The sequence below is a fragment of the Sceloporus undulatus genome, chromosome 6, assembly GCF_019175285.1.
Source record: "Sceloporus undulatus isolate JIND9_A2432 ecotype Alabama chromosome 6, SceUnd_v1.1, whole genome shotgun sequence".
Classification (NCBI taxonomy): Eukaryota; Metazoa; Chordata; class Lepidosauria; order Squamata; family Phrynosomatidae; genus Sceloporus; species Sceloporus undulatus.
In genome coordinates, this window is record NC_056527.1 from 104,365,765 (window position 1) to 104,381,363 (window position 15,599).

The 15,599-nt window shown below is 42.3% G+C and overlaps 1 protein-coding gene across 2 annotated transcripts in view; it reads right to left on the reverse strand.

The window, feature by feature from the left end:
- FLT3LG (fms related receptor tyrosine kinase 3 ligand) overlaps window positions 1-6,479 on the reverse strand; it is a 31,254-nt gene extending 24,775 nt beyond the window's left edge. The window contains exons 1-2 of one of the 2 annotated variants that reach the window (XM_042475979.1): window positions 6,441-6,479; window positions 5,265-5,345 (exon numbers count right to left, since the gene is read on the reverse strand). The gene's annotated coding sequence lies outside the window, so the exon portion shown is untranslated. The remainder of the gene's footprint in view (window positions 1-5,264; window positions 5,346-6,440) is intronic. The other variant, XM_042475978.1, reaches the window with a different exon arrangement.
- Window positions 6,480-15,599: the final 9,120 nt, after the last annotated feature.

The window sequence follows — 15,599 nt, forward strand, 5'->3', positions numbered from 1 at the left end:
GCAGAAAAATGAAATGTACAGATATAGGATGGGGGACACCTGGTTGAACGAGACTACATGTGAAAGGGATCTAGGAGTCCAAGTAGACCACAAGTTGAACATGAGTCAACAGTGCGACATGGCAGCTAAAAAGGCCAATGCAATTTTAGGTTGCATCAATAGAAGTATAGTGTCTAGATCAAGGGAAGTAATAGTTCCACTCTATTCTGCTATGGTCAGGCCCCACCTGGAATAATATTGTGTCCAGTTTTGGGCACCACAATTTAAAAAGGAGAAACTGGAGTGTGTCCAAAGAAGGGCGACCAAAATGGTGAAGAGTCTGGAAACCATGCCCTATGAGGAAAGACTCAGGGATCTGGGGGTGTTTAGCCTGGAGAAAAGAAGGCTAAGATAGCCCTGTTTAAATACTTGAAGGGATGTCATATTGAGGAGGGAGCTAGCTTTTTTTCTGCTGCTCCAGAAACTAGGACCCGGAGCAATGGATGCAAGCTCCAGGAAAAGAGATTCCGCCTCAACATTAGGAGGAACTTCCTGACAGTAAGGGCTGTTCGACAGTGGAACACACTCCCTCAGAGTGTAATGGAGTCTCCTTCCTTAGAGGTCTTCAAACAGAGGCTGGATGGCCATCTGTCAGGGATGCTTTGATGGAGAGTTCCTGCATGGCAGGGAATTGGACTGGATGCCCCTTGTAGTCTCTTCCAACTCTATGATTCTATGATTCTATGACTGAGCATGCTAGGTAGCCATGTAAGGCTGGCCGACTTACTGCTGAGGGCATGAAATTGCAAACTCAATGAGAAGGGGAAGAGAATGGCGTATCAAAGAAGAGGATTTGAGTTACTGACTGGAACAAGAAGACTGCTGCCACACTGCAGAATTAATGCATTCTTACACCACGTTACCTGCCATGGCTCTATCCTGTGGAATCCTGGGATTCATACTTTGTCGTAGCACTAGAGCTCTTTGACAGAGGTTAAATATCTCACAAAACTACAAATCCCAGAATTCCATAGCATTGAGCCACGGTAGTTAAAGCTGTGTCAAACTGCATTAATTCTGCAGTGCAGATGAAGCCTAAACAAGAATTCTGCGCAGGGAAACACTTGCTGGGAAAGCACAGTCTTAGTGCAGTCCTCCTGTATCCTTCCCCAACTGATATCCAACTAATGAATTCTATGTAAAATGACAAGAAATATTGACATACTGGTTTCTGGAACCTAGGCTAGAATAGATCTAAATTGAGGATGTAAATCCAGCCCTCTGACATTTCATAGATGAAAATTGGGACATGTATGGCCAAGCAACATCAAAGTGTAGTCAAGATGACAAAAGTTATTAATGAGGAAGAACCAACAAGGTAAGAGAGGCTGCAGCAGTTTGCTTTTCCCTGAATTTACAGGGAAGGGCAAGATTCTGCTTCCTCCTCTTCCCTTTCCATTCTCAATGAGTTAACTGAGGGCAAACTACTTCTGTGCTTTGACCTGTTTGCAGCAACTGAAGTAAGTTGAGGACAAATGGGGAGGAGAGAGAAGCTGGGACATTTTAAAAACAGACAAAAAAGTAAGACAGCAGAGGACACAGACCAGTTGGAGGATATGAGAATCATGAGCCCACTGGAAATTGTTGGACTGCAGCTCCAGCATTTGTCACCACTGTGTATTCTGTCTAAGTCTGATGGGAATTGCAGCCCAGCAATATCTGAAGGAGTGCACGATTCCTACTCTTGGTTCATATGATTTGGTGTTGAAATAATGATGATTGATAATAACAAATGCCTGTTGGCTAAACCAGATGTTCTCAACCTTTGATCTTCCATCTGTTTTGGACTTCAACAGTCAAAAGCCTTTGCCAGCATGGCCAACGATGAGGGAATCTGGAAGAAGAAGTCAAAAACATCCGGAGGACCAAAGGGCTAGAATGTCAAACCAAATGGAATGGAATGCAAAAGGAGTATCTCATAAGTTCAAGAAACTACAAATCATCACAATAAATGTTGTTGAATCAAGACTCAGTTGTACTTAAAATAGACCACAGAAACCACGCAAGAACTTTTCTGCCAACAGAGTTCACATCAGTACTATGCAGAACCTACAAGCTGCTGAGTTTCTGTGCAGGGTAGTCAAAATTTAAATACTGATTTGAGATAACAGCAGCAGAAGCTTTTGGGGCTCATCAGGCATAAGATTCGGAGGTTCCCCTTCCCTAATTTAAAGCAGTGCATAGTTTTTGCTACAAAGTCCTCAGTTGTATTGGTGTTGCCATAGAGTCCTGCATGTAAAGCATAGAGTCCTGTAAGGCAAATTCAAGCAGATTCCAAATGAATTTGCATCACTGGCTCCATCTTTATTTGAATGATTGCACATGTGAACAACCAAACTTGCAGAGCTGCAGATCAATGTGGTTCAATAGCGTGAATAACAAACCTGGAATGCATGAGTGAGATGATCTTCATCGCCACACTAAAAATGATGTGTGAATGACCCCTAAGAGAGATCCAGTGTGCCTTGTATTGCACCATAGAGGACTGTGGGCTTGCATCTCACAGACTGTAATACTGCAGAGGTGTTTTGCATTGTAATTTTGGTGGTCAATTCAGTAGCAGCTGAAGGCCATATAATGGGGGTCGATGGGACAGAGGCCACCATTTACCACTTTTGGTGTAAATTAAACTCCAGAATGGGAACACGCAGTTATTAATGACAATATTAGAATGTGGAAGCTAGTTGGCTCTTCCCAGAATCAACCAGGCAGAAAATAGCTGAGCCAGGCAGCCTGTGGGCCTCTGTGTAATTTCCAAAGCCATCTACAAGTAATTATTTCAGACCCCTGCAAAATGTGATTTGTGTAGATATTGGGAGGGGGGGGGGTAAAATGAAGGCATGGCCCTGCCAAATAAGAATTCTCTTTCCCCAGTTTTTCCCCCTTCAAGTCCTTACATTTAAAGATAACTTTAAAAAAGCAGTCAAGACAGATCTCTTCCTACAGGCCTTCCTGGAATAGCCCCCAGCTACATAGAGATTCTCCATACTGTACTTGGAGTATTCTGTATTTGTACAATCCCGGCCATGATATCGTGTGATTTAAATATAAATGTGTTGATTTTAATGTTTGAATTTTAATCTTAGAATGGTTTAATTCCTTTTTAAGGGGGTTGTACATATTTGTATTATTGTTATCTCTGTACATCGGTATTATTTTAATTGTTGGAAACCACTTTGACTGTTTCTTACAAATAAGTGAGATATAAATAAAAGTTTTATTTATTATTATTATACATTTCTAGCATTGTGGTAACTTAAAAACTTAAAAACAAGGGGGAAGGTAAAGTTACCAAGAGAAGTGGTTTAAATGGCCAAATTGTGGTTTGATGAGCCCTCCCAGCGCTAGACCCAATTAAACTGTTTCTTCTGGATCCACTAAATCACATGTCTTCTGTGATAAATCAATTCAACGCAAGTGTGAATGGGATCCAGATTGGAATCAGTTCCTTGTGACACAATTGTCCACCCATCTCTTGACCTCTCCTTCCCTTGCCAAAGCACCATTTTTGGCCTGCCACTCTGCTCCCCCTCTTTATAGCCGCTCTTCTGTTGTTGTTGTTATTATTATTATTATTATTTTACTTTTGCAACTTTTGGAGAACTTTTCCTCATCTCATAGTATTTTGAGTTTATCTGCCCTTTCCTTTGCATTTTGGGTTGTTTTTTTTAATGACAACGGATGCAACAGAGCACATCACCAAATGTGAGTGGACACATTGACAGGGGGGAAATAAGCCATGGAAGACCATCCTTTTTTAATTGGTCCATTGGTAAATGGGTTGATTTGCAACAGGAAAATTTGATCTGCTCAAATGTAGTGTGAACAATGCTCCACTGTCAAACCGAACCATCAATTCAGATCGCAAACTGAATTATTTGTAAGTGGGAATGGGGCCTTGGTCGCACTGGGTTGTGGCAGATTGTGGAACAGTGAAGCAACAGTTGTCAGCTTAGCTCTATCTGCACAAATGTGATATTCAACCACAGGTTGTTTGTTTTTAAAGTGTTTTTAGCTTGTGAGCTGCCTTGGGTCCCTTTTTGGGAGAAAGGCAGCATAAAAATGAAATAAATAAATTAAATCCTCCACCACAAGAATCTATTCCATTCCCCTCTTCCATCTAAGTTTCCACCCTCAAGAATCAGGCAGCATTCCACAGTCACTGAACATATTCAATTGTCAGTGAGCTTTTAGGGGAGAGAAGAGAAATCCCTGTGTGAGTTTCCCATGAATCTGATAATACCTCCTCCTTGGTATTGGGAATAATGCTGTTTTGACCACATACAACTAACTACGCTATGTGTTTTCTCACCCACAGACTTCAGAAATAGATATTTATGTATATATGCATGCATCACATCCTTCCCAGGAATTAGGTAATCAGTCCATTTTGTCCTTGTCACAGCAGTTTTTAAAAACTTAACATTCATCCTACTCTAAATATGAATTAAAAAACAACTTTCCCCATCCTAGATCAGCACAAATATTGTGACAATCCAAATGACCCTAGCCAGTAAGCCAGGTGTGATGAACATTATTTTATTTTATTTATTTATTTTGTTAAGAGTTGCATTCCTAGAGTCTGAAAAACTACTCTTCTGGACTATAGTTCACAGAGTACACACAGTAGGGGATTCTGGAAATACCAGTCCAGAAAAAGTAACATATTCATGTGCCGATCTTATGCATCTGAGGAAGAAGGATCAAATCTACAAAAGCTCATGGTACCAGGATCTTTGGTCAAAAACACACTGCAGAAATAATCCAGGTTGAGATTGCTTTAATTGCCCTGAGCCAGTGCTAGGGAATCCTGAGAATTGTAGATTATTGTGGCCCCAGAGCTCTCTGACAGCGAAGGCTAAATGTCTCCCAAAACTACAGTTCCAGGATTCCCTGGCCTTCAGCCAAGGCAGTTAAAGCAGTTTCCAACTGGATTGTTTCTGCAGTGTGTTTTGGACCACACACACAGAGATGCTTTAAGACAATAGCTCATTTAATTAGTCTTTAAAACTTCTATATCATTATGGGATTTGGGGGCTGGATTTTGTTTTAACTTTGTTGTACGCTGCTTTGGGTCCACTATTGAGGAGGTATAAATTAAACAAAATAATAGATAATTTTACAGAAAAGTTGCAGCATGGAGATTCTGCCCAGGTGTAAAACACTTCATCATGTGGGAGAGTAGTCAGGTAGGATGGGATAAAATAGGAATGGGTGCAGCTTACCAGGGAAAAGTTGGAAAGAAAAGTTGTTGGATCAGTTAAGGCGGGCAGGTGCTTCCGATCCATTCCTTGTCATCTCTCTGGCTAAAAACAAAAAGGACCCCAAAGTCTGTGTGAAAGGGCTGGCCAGACTCTAGGGATCTACCTTCCCCAGCACACCCTCCACATGTGCTGGATTGCCAGTCCCATCATCCCCAACTGGCATCAGTCTAGGGCAGTGCTTCCCAAACTTTGGTTCTGCAGCTCTTTTGGACTTCAACACCAAGAAGCCCTTACCAACTGGGCAGGCAGTCAAGAACTCTAACAGCTGAAGTCCAAAACATTTATAGGACAAAAGTTTGGGAACCACTGTCAAGAATTCTGGGAGCTGAAGTCCAAAACATCTAGAGCAGTGGTCCCCAAACTGTGCCCTTTCAGAGATTTTGGACTTCAGCTCCCAGAAGCCTCAGCCATGTTAGCCAATAGTGTGGGGATTCTGGGAGCTGAAGTCCAAAGTCCCTTCAAGAGCACAGTTTGGGGACCACGGATCTAGAGGACAAAAGTCTGGGAACCACTGGTCTGGGGGAAGGTTGAGTCTGGAAATAGGAGCCAACAAAGCCTTCAGAGCAGCCTCTAACTCAGGGGAGGGTCTCACCCCCCCAGATGTGTTGAGACTATGACTTTCATCATCCCAAGAGATACCAGCTGGGGATGATGGGAGTCATAGTCCAATGCATCTGGAAGGGAGCCTCAAGGTTGGAAGAGGCTACCTCAGATCTCCAACTGATGCTGAGCCATCTCAGGACCTCCACTAGTGCAGGATGATATGGTTTGGAGTCTCATCAGAAACCTATGGGGGGGGGGGGGAGGCCAACCAGGTGGGAGCTGTAGCCTCTGAGTTATGCCCCATTTTTGCCTTTTGTAAAGAACTTAGGCACCACAGTCACCCCAGGATGGTCTCCATGAGCTCCTTCTTGCAGCAGCCCCTCCACCTGAGACAAGAATCCCACCTGAAAGTCACCTGGGCTGAACAGAAGCCAAACCAATGGTGCCCTGCAGCTCTCCAACTCTCCCAGCCAGCAGGGCTCCTGACTTGTCCCATCCTGGCCAGGAGATCCTGGGAGAGCTAACTTTTCCCAAATGCCCAGCTCGGATCTACTGTACCGGGGAGCAAAAAGAAATGAATAACTAACTCCTTACCTGTCTGGATCCCTGGTGCTGATCTCCGGAGGAGGAAGAATTAAAAGCAGTGTGGAAGCTGAGAGGGGGAAGCCAAGGCAGAAAGCGGAGTCCCCTCCTCGATGCAAGGACAGCTGCTGCCCAGAGTCCCCCAAAAGAAGGAGAGACAGCAGCGTGTTCTTGAGTAGAAGAAGTGTCGAAAGCGAAAGCACTTGTTCTCTGAAAGGAGAAGGAGGAGGAGGAGGAGGAGGAGGGAGGGGCCGGGGCTCTCTGGGGCTCGATTCGGAGTGACTCACCCACTTCTTTTTCTCTCTCCTCAAACCCCACAATCTTGCTACATCTTGCTTATTGAAATCCCCCTTCCTTTGCGCCAAGAGTTACTTTATGACCCTGTGGTTATGATCCTGGCCAAGCAGCTTCACCGGAGCGAAGGCAAGCGCTTGATCAGGTGCCAGCAACCCTTGAACCCCAGGCTTTGGTACCACTCAGCCCCAGCACCAAGACTTCATACAATCCTAGAGTTGGAAGAGACCGCAAGGGCCATCCAGTCCAATCCCATTCTGCCCTGCAGGAACTCTCAATCCAAGCATCTCTGACAGATGACCATCCAGCCTCTGTTTAAAGACCTCCAAGGAGGAAGTGTGTTCCACTGTCCAACAGCCCTTACTGTCAGGAAGGTCCTCCTCAAGTTGAGGTGGAAGGGATCCCCAAGGGCTCTCCAGCCTAACTCCCCTGCCATGCAGGAACACACTATCAAAGCACTCCCTAGAGATGGCCCTCTGTTTGCAAACCTCCAAAGGAGGAGGATGTAAAGAAAACTTGTAGCACCTTTGAGACTAACTGAACCGCATGAGCTTTCCTAGACTTCAGTCTACTTCCTCAGGTGCATCTGGTGGAGTGGAAGCCAGGGACAGACATATATATGCCATTGGTATATCCACACATACCAATGGCATACATATGCCATTTGTATATCCATTGGTATATCCTCACACACCAATGGCATATATGTGTCTGTCCCTGGTTTCCTCAAAGGTCTCAAGATACTGATTTTACAGACTAATCCAGCTATATATTTGAATTCTTCCAAAGGAGGAGACTTTGAGACAACCTGTTCCACTGTCAGCATTTACCATCAGTGCTCTACAAGCATGGACATGAGCTCTAGGGTTGAGTAAGCAAGCTGTGGCTCTAGGACAGGAGATGATCTTCCACTTCAGTTTTAAAAAGACCTCTAGAAGCATTCATTTTAGGCCTTTTGGAGGAGCAGGTTGTCCCTACCTTCTGGGTTGGGAGGAAGATTGGGATTCAGAGAGAATCATAGAGTGTATCAATGAGTGGGAAAACACCCCAAGGGTCATTCAGTCCAAGCTCCTGTCATGTAGGAATCCACAGTCAAAGCATTGCTGACAGATGGCCATCCAGCCTCTGTTTTAAAAACTCCAGAGAAGGAGACTCCACTTCCCTCCAACAAGGGAGTGTGTCCAACAGCTGTTGCCATCAGGAAGTTCTTTCTAAAGTTTAAGTGGCATTTCTTTTCCTGTTGTTTGAATCCATTCCTCCATCCTAGTCTCTAGAGCAAAGTCCTAGTCTCTGGAGCAGCAGAAAGCAAGCTTGCTCCATTCTCAACATTCTTAACTACTTTCTTAACTACTTTCAAGTAGTTAAACATGACTATCATGTCACCACTCAACCTTTTCTTCACTAGGCTAAAAATACCCAGCTCCCTAAACCACTCCTGGTTTTTATACCTTTTACTATTTTGGTTACTTTCCTCTGGACATGCTCTAATGGATCATATGGCCATGAGATGGGAGAGCCATAGAGAGTACATATGAGAACATGCAAAGAGGCATCTGCCTTCCAACTCCATTCCCAGAGCATCTAGGTTTAGAGAACAGTTTCGAAAGCTATGTCTGGCTCTGAATTGTCTCCCCCCAGGATAAAATCAGTGAACCAAGGATGAGTTTCTAGGAAGATGCTCCCCATGCCAAAATCCCAGGGAGCCCACTCCAGACTCCTCTGTACATCAAATTCCAAGGAATCAATTTATCCATTGCTCCTGGCTTTCATCACCTACCCAAATGTATGATCCTTTGGGACATGATCTCTGGTATCCTGCTCCAATTTGATGTTATCTCCTATACTCTCCATAATGGTACTTAAAAAACAAACAAACCCAAATTCCCCCAAATCCTTTCAGCCAGCATGCTCACTGAACCAGAGTCCTCAGAGCTGTACTTAAACAAAAAACTTTCCTTGCTCCATGTTGATGCCATTAATCCAACCTTCCATATCAAGGGGACACAAGGGTTGCATCTACACTGTAGAAATAATGCAGTTTGACATCACTTTAAGTGCTGTAGCTCCTTCTTTTGTAATCCTGGAATTTGTCATTTTACAAGTTCTCTCGCCTGCTCTGCCAAAGAGTGTCAGTACATCACAAAATGACAAATCCCAGGGGTCTGTAGGATGGAGCCATGGCAGTTAAAGAGGTGTCAAACTGCATTATTTCTACAGTGTCCTAGCTGCTCCACATCACATCCCACTTATTTAACATATTGGCCTGTTACAGACAGCCAAAATAAAGCTGCTTCGAGTCACAGTGGAGGTATGGTGTTTCACTGATGCATGCGTCCTAAGAGTCCAGAAGCCACACCAAAGCCACACTCCAGTCCTTATGGCTGGAGCGTGGCTTTGGTGCGACTTCTGGACTCTTAGGACGCATGCATCATTGAAACACCATACCTTCACTGTGACTCGAAGCAGCTTTATTTTGGCTGTCTGTAACAGGCCATTATTTCACTCCCCTCCTCTCCCTATTCTCTCTTAGATTTCCTGTAGCTTTCTTATTTCTCCTTCCAGATGTATAATAATAATGTCAGCCAACCCATCCACCAAACAGGGACCCTGGCACTGTTTATAATGTGGTGATGGGGTTTCTCAAGACTGGCAGGCAGATCATTATGAATTTTGTATGTTTTTACAAAATGGTGAAAGCACAGAATACAGTGAATAATAACAATACCACCAGCTACGGCGTTCAACAAGTTGAGTGGTGTGAGAATAAGGGCAAAATAATAAATGAAACATTTTAAAATTGTTTCAAGCATCAAATCAATATATCAAGGAAAGGGGGGGATTAAGACCTTCTTATTAAGTAACTGCAAAGATGGTTATACTGTAATGATTCTTCTGCTTGATAGTTGCAGATGGAGCTCAGCTGCACAGGAATCTTGGCAGTACCAATCCTTGGTGACTGATCAGATGTTCAGCCCCTACCAGCCAAGCCTTGGAGGGCCAAAGGCCCCCCCCATCCTTTTTTAGGGGTAGGATCTGTGGAGCAGCATCCTTTCTTCCTTCCACATCCATGAATTAGATCACTAGGAATTTGCCAGGAACAAGTACACTATTCTACAATAGTTCGATGAATCTCTAATTTCTTTTCCAAAACCTCTCTTGCTCCACAACACTCCACATTTTCCTCATCAGTCTTCTCTCAAGAGGGGACAATGCAACCACCAACTTCAAGACATACTATATTTTTAACTTCCAAGGTTTCCCCAGGATATGTTGCAAAAGTTCCTTGTCCCCATTTTCTCTCCTTTTCTGGTCTCACCACAGGGCCCCCAGTGGACTTTAAGAAAGGCATCCAGAAGGTCAAAGCATCTGGGGGAAAGATGGAACCAAACAAAAGGAGAACAGTCAAGAAATTGCAGGGACTATGACGGTACCCAATCAGTTGTTAACAATGTAGATTGGGGACTTTATCATACCAGCCTCCTCTCTCACCACAACTGTGGTGAGATAGCAAGTATTGGGGGGGGGGGGTCAGCAATGACAGTTTATTGTTACTCTAAAGCAGCGGTTCTCAACCTGTGGGTCACAACCCTTTTGGGGATCGAACAGCCCTTTCACAGGGGCTGCCTAAGGTAATTGGAAAACACATATTTCCGATGGTCTTAGGAACCGAGACCATCAATTGGGGGTCACCACAACATGAGGAACTGTATTAAAGGGCCACAGCATTAGGAAGGTTGAAAACCACTACTCTAAAGCACCCTGGCCATGCCCTTCTGTTGCAGAACAGAGCTATGTGTGTCCTTATTCCATGCTGCCACCAGCTGCTGAGCTTGGAATGGTACTTTTAAACATAATTCAACCTCAGTACTCAGTAACTCACTGTCCTTCCTGGTTGCATTCTTTAAAACCTAGCCTATTATGTTGCTCCTCACTTTGCTATTTACTTTCTCATTACAGTATTTCCCATTACTTTTTAAAAATAACAACAACAGTTAAGATGGATAGAAGAATGTCATGAAACTTGAAAAATCCTATTGAAATGGCTTTTTGAAACTTCTCTTTAGAAGTAACTAGTTTTATTAATTACACCAGTAAATAGCTTTGTAACCACTTCTTATGCTGCTTTTGAAGTATGTCCTTGCAATAATCTCCTTAACCTGCCAAAAGTAACTTGTTGCAAGTAATGACATCATGTTGCCTGTATGGTGGGCCCTCTGTATCTACTGGTCCCATTATATGCAATGGAATGGTATCCCTTATAAAAAAATCAGGGGGTGGGGAGCAAGTTTGTTCTTTAGAATTGATTGGCTGAATCCATGAATGCAGAATTAATGGATATGGAGGGCTGATTGTAACTTGTTACAGTATTTTCAAGTTGTCATGGAGATCTGTATAATGTCATGAAGGATGCACATTCATTGCCAGATGCTCAGGTTTCTGAATGTGAAATGAGGGAGGAAGAAACATATTGCCCCTCTTTTCCAGGCAGCAAAATATCTTGGCTAGGGCTGAGCTTTGGGTTCCACTGAATTGGAGTAAGTGTACAACTTGTTCTGGATAGTGTTGTATTCTCCCTCAAATATCTGAGTGTAGCGTAGTGATGTTCCTGAACATGACACCATCCCTGGATATTCCAATGACAAGAAGGGACCAGGATGAGCTCTTTTACACTTTGGTTGTCACTTCAGAAACTGGGCCTAATCCCAGTCATCCATTCCCTAATTACTTCAACTATAAAGTCAGATGATTTTTTTTTTTTTTTGGACTTGGTTTGGAGACCTAATATTCCCATCTCAGCCCTTTTAATTGGCAATGTGTATGATTCATTTACTTCAAAAATTTAGCTGGTTTAGCTGCATTTGAGATCTCTTCCTGGGAGCCTTTCACACTACACAAGTATAGCACTATGATTACACTTTTTAATTTTTTTGATTTAATTAATGTTATTTAATTTTTAAAAAATCATATTACACATTCTCTTCATTAGTTAGATACTGTGATATTCCTACCCAAGTTACATTTATGCTCATATAAAGTTATAATCGTACCTAATAATATACAGGTACTTTCATTTATTCTTGTCTTGCCATAGTTATCTCAGTTTCTAAATAAATCAAATGAGTTTTAACATTTTCAAAAATCTACACCTTATTAGTGTATTTAACTTCCTTATGGGTTTTATTGAGTTTTCTAATTTCTGCTAATCTGTATTTCTCTTTTCTCTTACTTAATTGTCTCTTCTAATCTAATTGTATTTTAACAGGTGCTTCTTAGAATTTTTATACACACACATATGTATATAGTTTTCCATTTTGTATATGTAGATATATATACTTTAAACTTATATAAACATAGCACTATGATCACACTTTTAACTGCCTTAGCTGCATGATAGGTAATCCTGGGTGCTGTAGTTTGATGTAAACATCCTCTCTAAACTACAGATCCCAGGATTCCAGAGGATGTTGCCTCCGCAGTTCAAGTGGAATCCTAATATTTTTAACTGTGTAGCATGAGAGGCCTCCTGTTCATTCTCTTGAATGGGGGCCTGGACTTTTGCTGCCAAGTTCTTCTTTGATTATAGCACCATAGGTTACTACTGTAGAAAGCTGGATTACTCCTGGCTTCTCTGTGGTGGGAACTATTTTTGAAAATGACTCAGAAACTATAACTGTTGCATGCGGTGTTAGGCGCAGGTCCAGCAACCTGCTCCTCCTGTCTCCAAGCAGTTGTTGTATAATGTGGATTGAGAAGAGCCTAGACTGCTACTGTGAGTATGGTGGAGCCAGGGTTCACAAGGTCCGAATGCCAGGACTTCTTGAAGAACAGGAACAATGATGTAATTTGCCAACCCACCCATAAAGCTTCCCTGTTTCCTTTGAATTTAGCTGCAATTGGCACAGGGGTTGTCCTCACCAACAGTGTTGTGACTGAGTTGTCCCTGTTGTAATGCAGATTATTTTGGGGTGGCTTGATTTTAAATTAAGTACCTTTAGCTTAACAATTTTTTCCCGATGAAAAGAGAGCTAGTGTGGTGTAGTGGTTTGAGCATTGGACTATGACTCTGGAAATTGACCAGGGTTTTAATCCCCGCTCAGCCATAGAAACGTTGGGCAAGTCACATTGTCTCAACCTCAGAGGAAGGCAAAGGCAAATCTTGCCAAAAAAGCCCCCTGATAAGTTCATCTTAGACCATTGGCTCTCACACATTTTACTCTTATGACTCCCTTTACATCTGCATGCAGATATTACATCCCCCCCCGCCACTTAACATAGTATATGAATAAATTTAGTGTGCCTGTTTTCATGTGCACATTCATGTATATTCATATTTAACCTTTTATAAGGAAATAACATTGTTCAAATTAGAATAGTTTTATTTAAGTTAATTCCGCTTTGACTCAACATATGTGTAAATTTTACATGCAAAAGAAGTTTGGGATGAAAAGGAGGAGGAATCTGGGCCTTCAAATCTTGCACCCGCCCTTGAGCAATTCTTGCCCCCCCTTAAGCACCACAGATTGAGAACCTTAGACTATGTAAAAGAAATGATACTGTAGACTTGGTCTACTTCCTCAGATGTGAAAGCTTATGCTAAAACGTCTTTCACACAAAATGCTACAAGATCCTTTTGCAGAGCTGACCCTACTTAGCTTCCAAGATCAGATGAGATCTGGTGCCATTAAGACATTTAGGCCCCCACTATTGTAGTTACAATTTCTTTAAAAAGTACCTTGTTTTTCTATTTCTCACAAGTAATAGAAATAGATACTTCTTAATGGTTTTAAGAAAAACCCTAAATGCTACAAGTTGCTTGCCTATGATACAAAATACCCTGTCTTTCCACCTCCCCACAAAAGAACCACAAAACAGCAGCAAAAGTCATATAGCATGAGTCACTACTTGGACCATGTGATATTCTGTTAACCACAGGACAGACATATATATTGTATTTCCGAGTTCTTTTATTTTCACACTTCTGTTAGATACATAAACTATTACTTATGCAATTTCCATAATAAATGCAGCACTCAGAAATAAACATTTGGTAATTTTAGGGGATATGATGCTAGATGGCATATTAAATGTCCCTCTGTGCTTTACATATAGCAAAGGCTGGGCCTAAGACAAGGGAGTGTGAGTGAATGTTTAACAAGAAGTAAACAAAAACGCCTGGTCAGATGTAAAGATATATCATTAAATACCAAAGTCATAATTTCCCATACCATAGTATCTGGGTATTGCTGTAAAAGCTGAACAGTGAAGAAATCTGACCGGAAGAAAACCAACTCACTAGGGTTGTGGTGCTGGAGGAGAGTTCTGCAAATACCATGAACTGCTAAAAAGACCAATAAATGGTTTTGAGAGCAAATTAAGCCTAATCTCTCTCAAGAAGCCAACATTATTAAACTATTGTACTTTGGATGCATCACAAGACAACATGAGCCATTGTAAAAGACAATAATGTTTAATAAAATGGAAAGCAGTAGGAAAAAGGAAGACCACATTACACATTGATTAAGTGAAAGAAACCACAGCCCTGAGATTACAAGATTTGAGCAGGGCTGTTGATGATTGCGATTCTGAGGTGTCTCCTTCACAGAGATGCAATAAGTAAAAACTGATTTGATGGCAAATAACAAGGAAACAGCCTGGATCAATACCACCTTTGGAATGCTAATTTGAGATCCTTAGAAAATATAGTGTCCTTCTTCCCTTCAGATCTTTCCCTTCCTTAGAACAACCACCCTCAGGGAAGATAAGCACATTCTTGGTGCAACTGGGTCTGTGTGATGGTGTAATATACCTTATTATACTACTTGCTATCCTGAGCCAAAGTAGTCTCTTCTGGTTTGTCCTGTAGATGCTGGTAAAAACTGCCATGGAACCTAACAGTTATAGCATTATTATTCCACTTTAACTACCAAAGTTCATCCTATGTACTCCTGTGGTGTGAAGTCTGGTAAGGCACTGCAGCACAGTGGCTGAGAACTCTAAATGCTCCTCTCTAAACTACTGATCAGAGGATTGAACCATAGCAACTAAAGTTGAGTAATAGTGCAACAATTCTGTAGTGTGAATTGGCTCCAGGTAAATGGAATCTATGCCCATTCAGTATAGTATGTCCTTTTTAAAAATTGCCTGAAGAATGTCTTTGCAATGATCAAACTATCGGCTTCACAAAATTTAATGCTGTCCTGGTTTGTTTCTTGATCCTAGGCCACATTTCCCTACAACATTTGGTCTTCAGTCCCAGTTTTGGGAGAAAGGCAGGATACTGCTGCTGTTGCTGTTGCTACTGCTAATACAAAGCAGAGCTGGGAATTTTATGGACCTCCAGAGGTTAATGGAGTGCAAGTCCTAGCATTCCTCACCATTGGCTATGCTGGCTAGGGCTGCTGGGAATTGCTGTCCAATGACATCTTGAGGGCCACTCAATTTACATGCCTTATGTACATTTTAAAATTCCATGGGGCCACTGGTGTTGGTTATAGATTTTGGAGCCACCAATGTGCAAGGCATCTGGGGAAGGCTAGAGTGCATCCACACCTTTTTCTTACCATCTTTGTGATTCTCCATTAGTTCTTCTCTCCCTTAGTAAAAAAAAACCCTCTTGGATAAAGAAATCAAAGCATGTTGAGATTAGTATTTCTTTACTAACTTCTCTTAGTGGATGGTTGTTCATCTAGAGGTGGTAGGTGAACAAGGCAGCAAGAACAAGGAGGAGCAGCAGTGCTACCTTGCTAATGTATGAGTTTTGGCCAAGGGCATCACTACGAGAGTGCTGGAAATATAGACTGCACCAGGTGACACCATAAAGGGGGGGGGGGGGTGACACTGCTGCTCCTAAACATCTGCCTTTTGGCAGAAATGGGC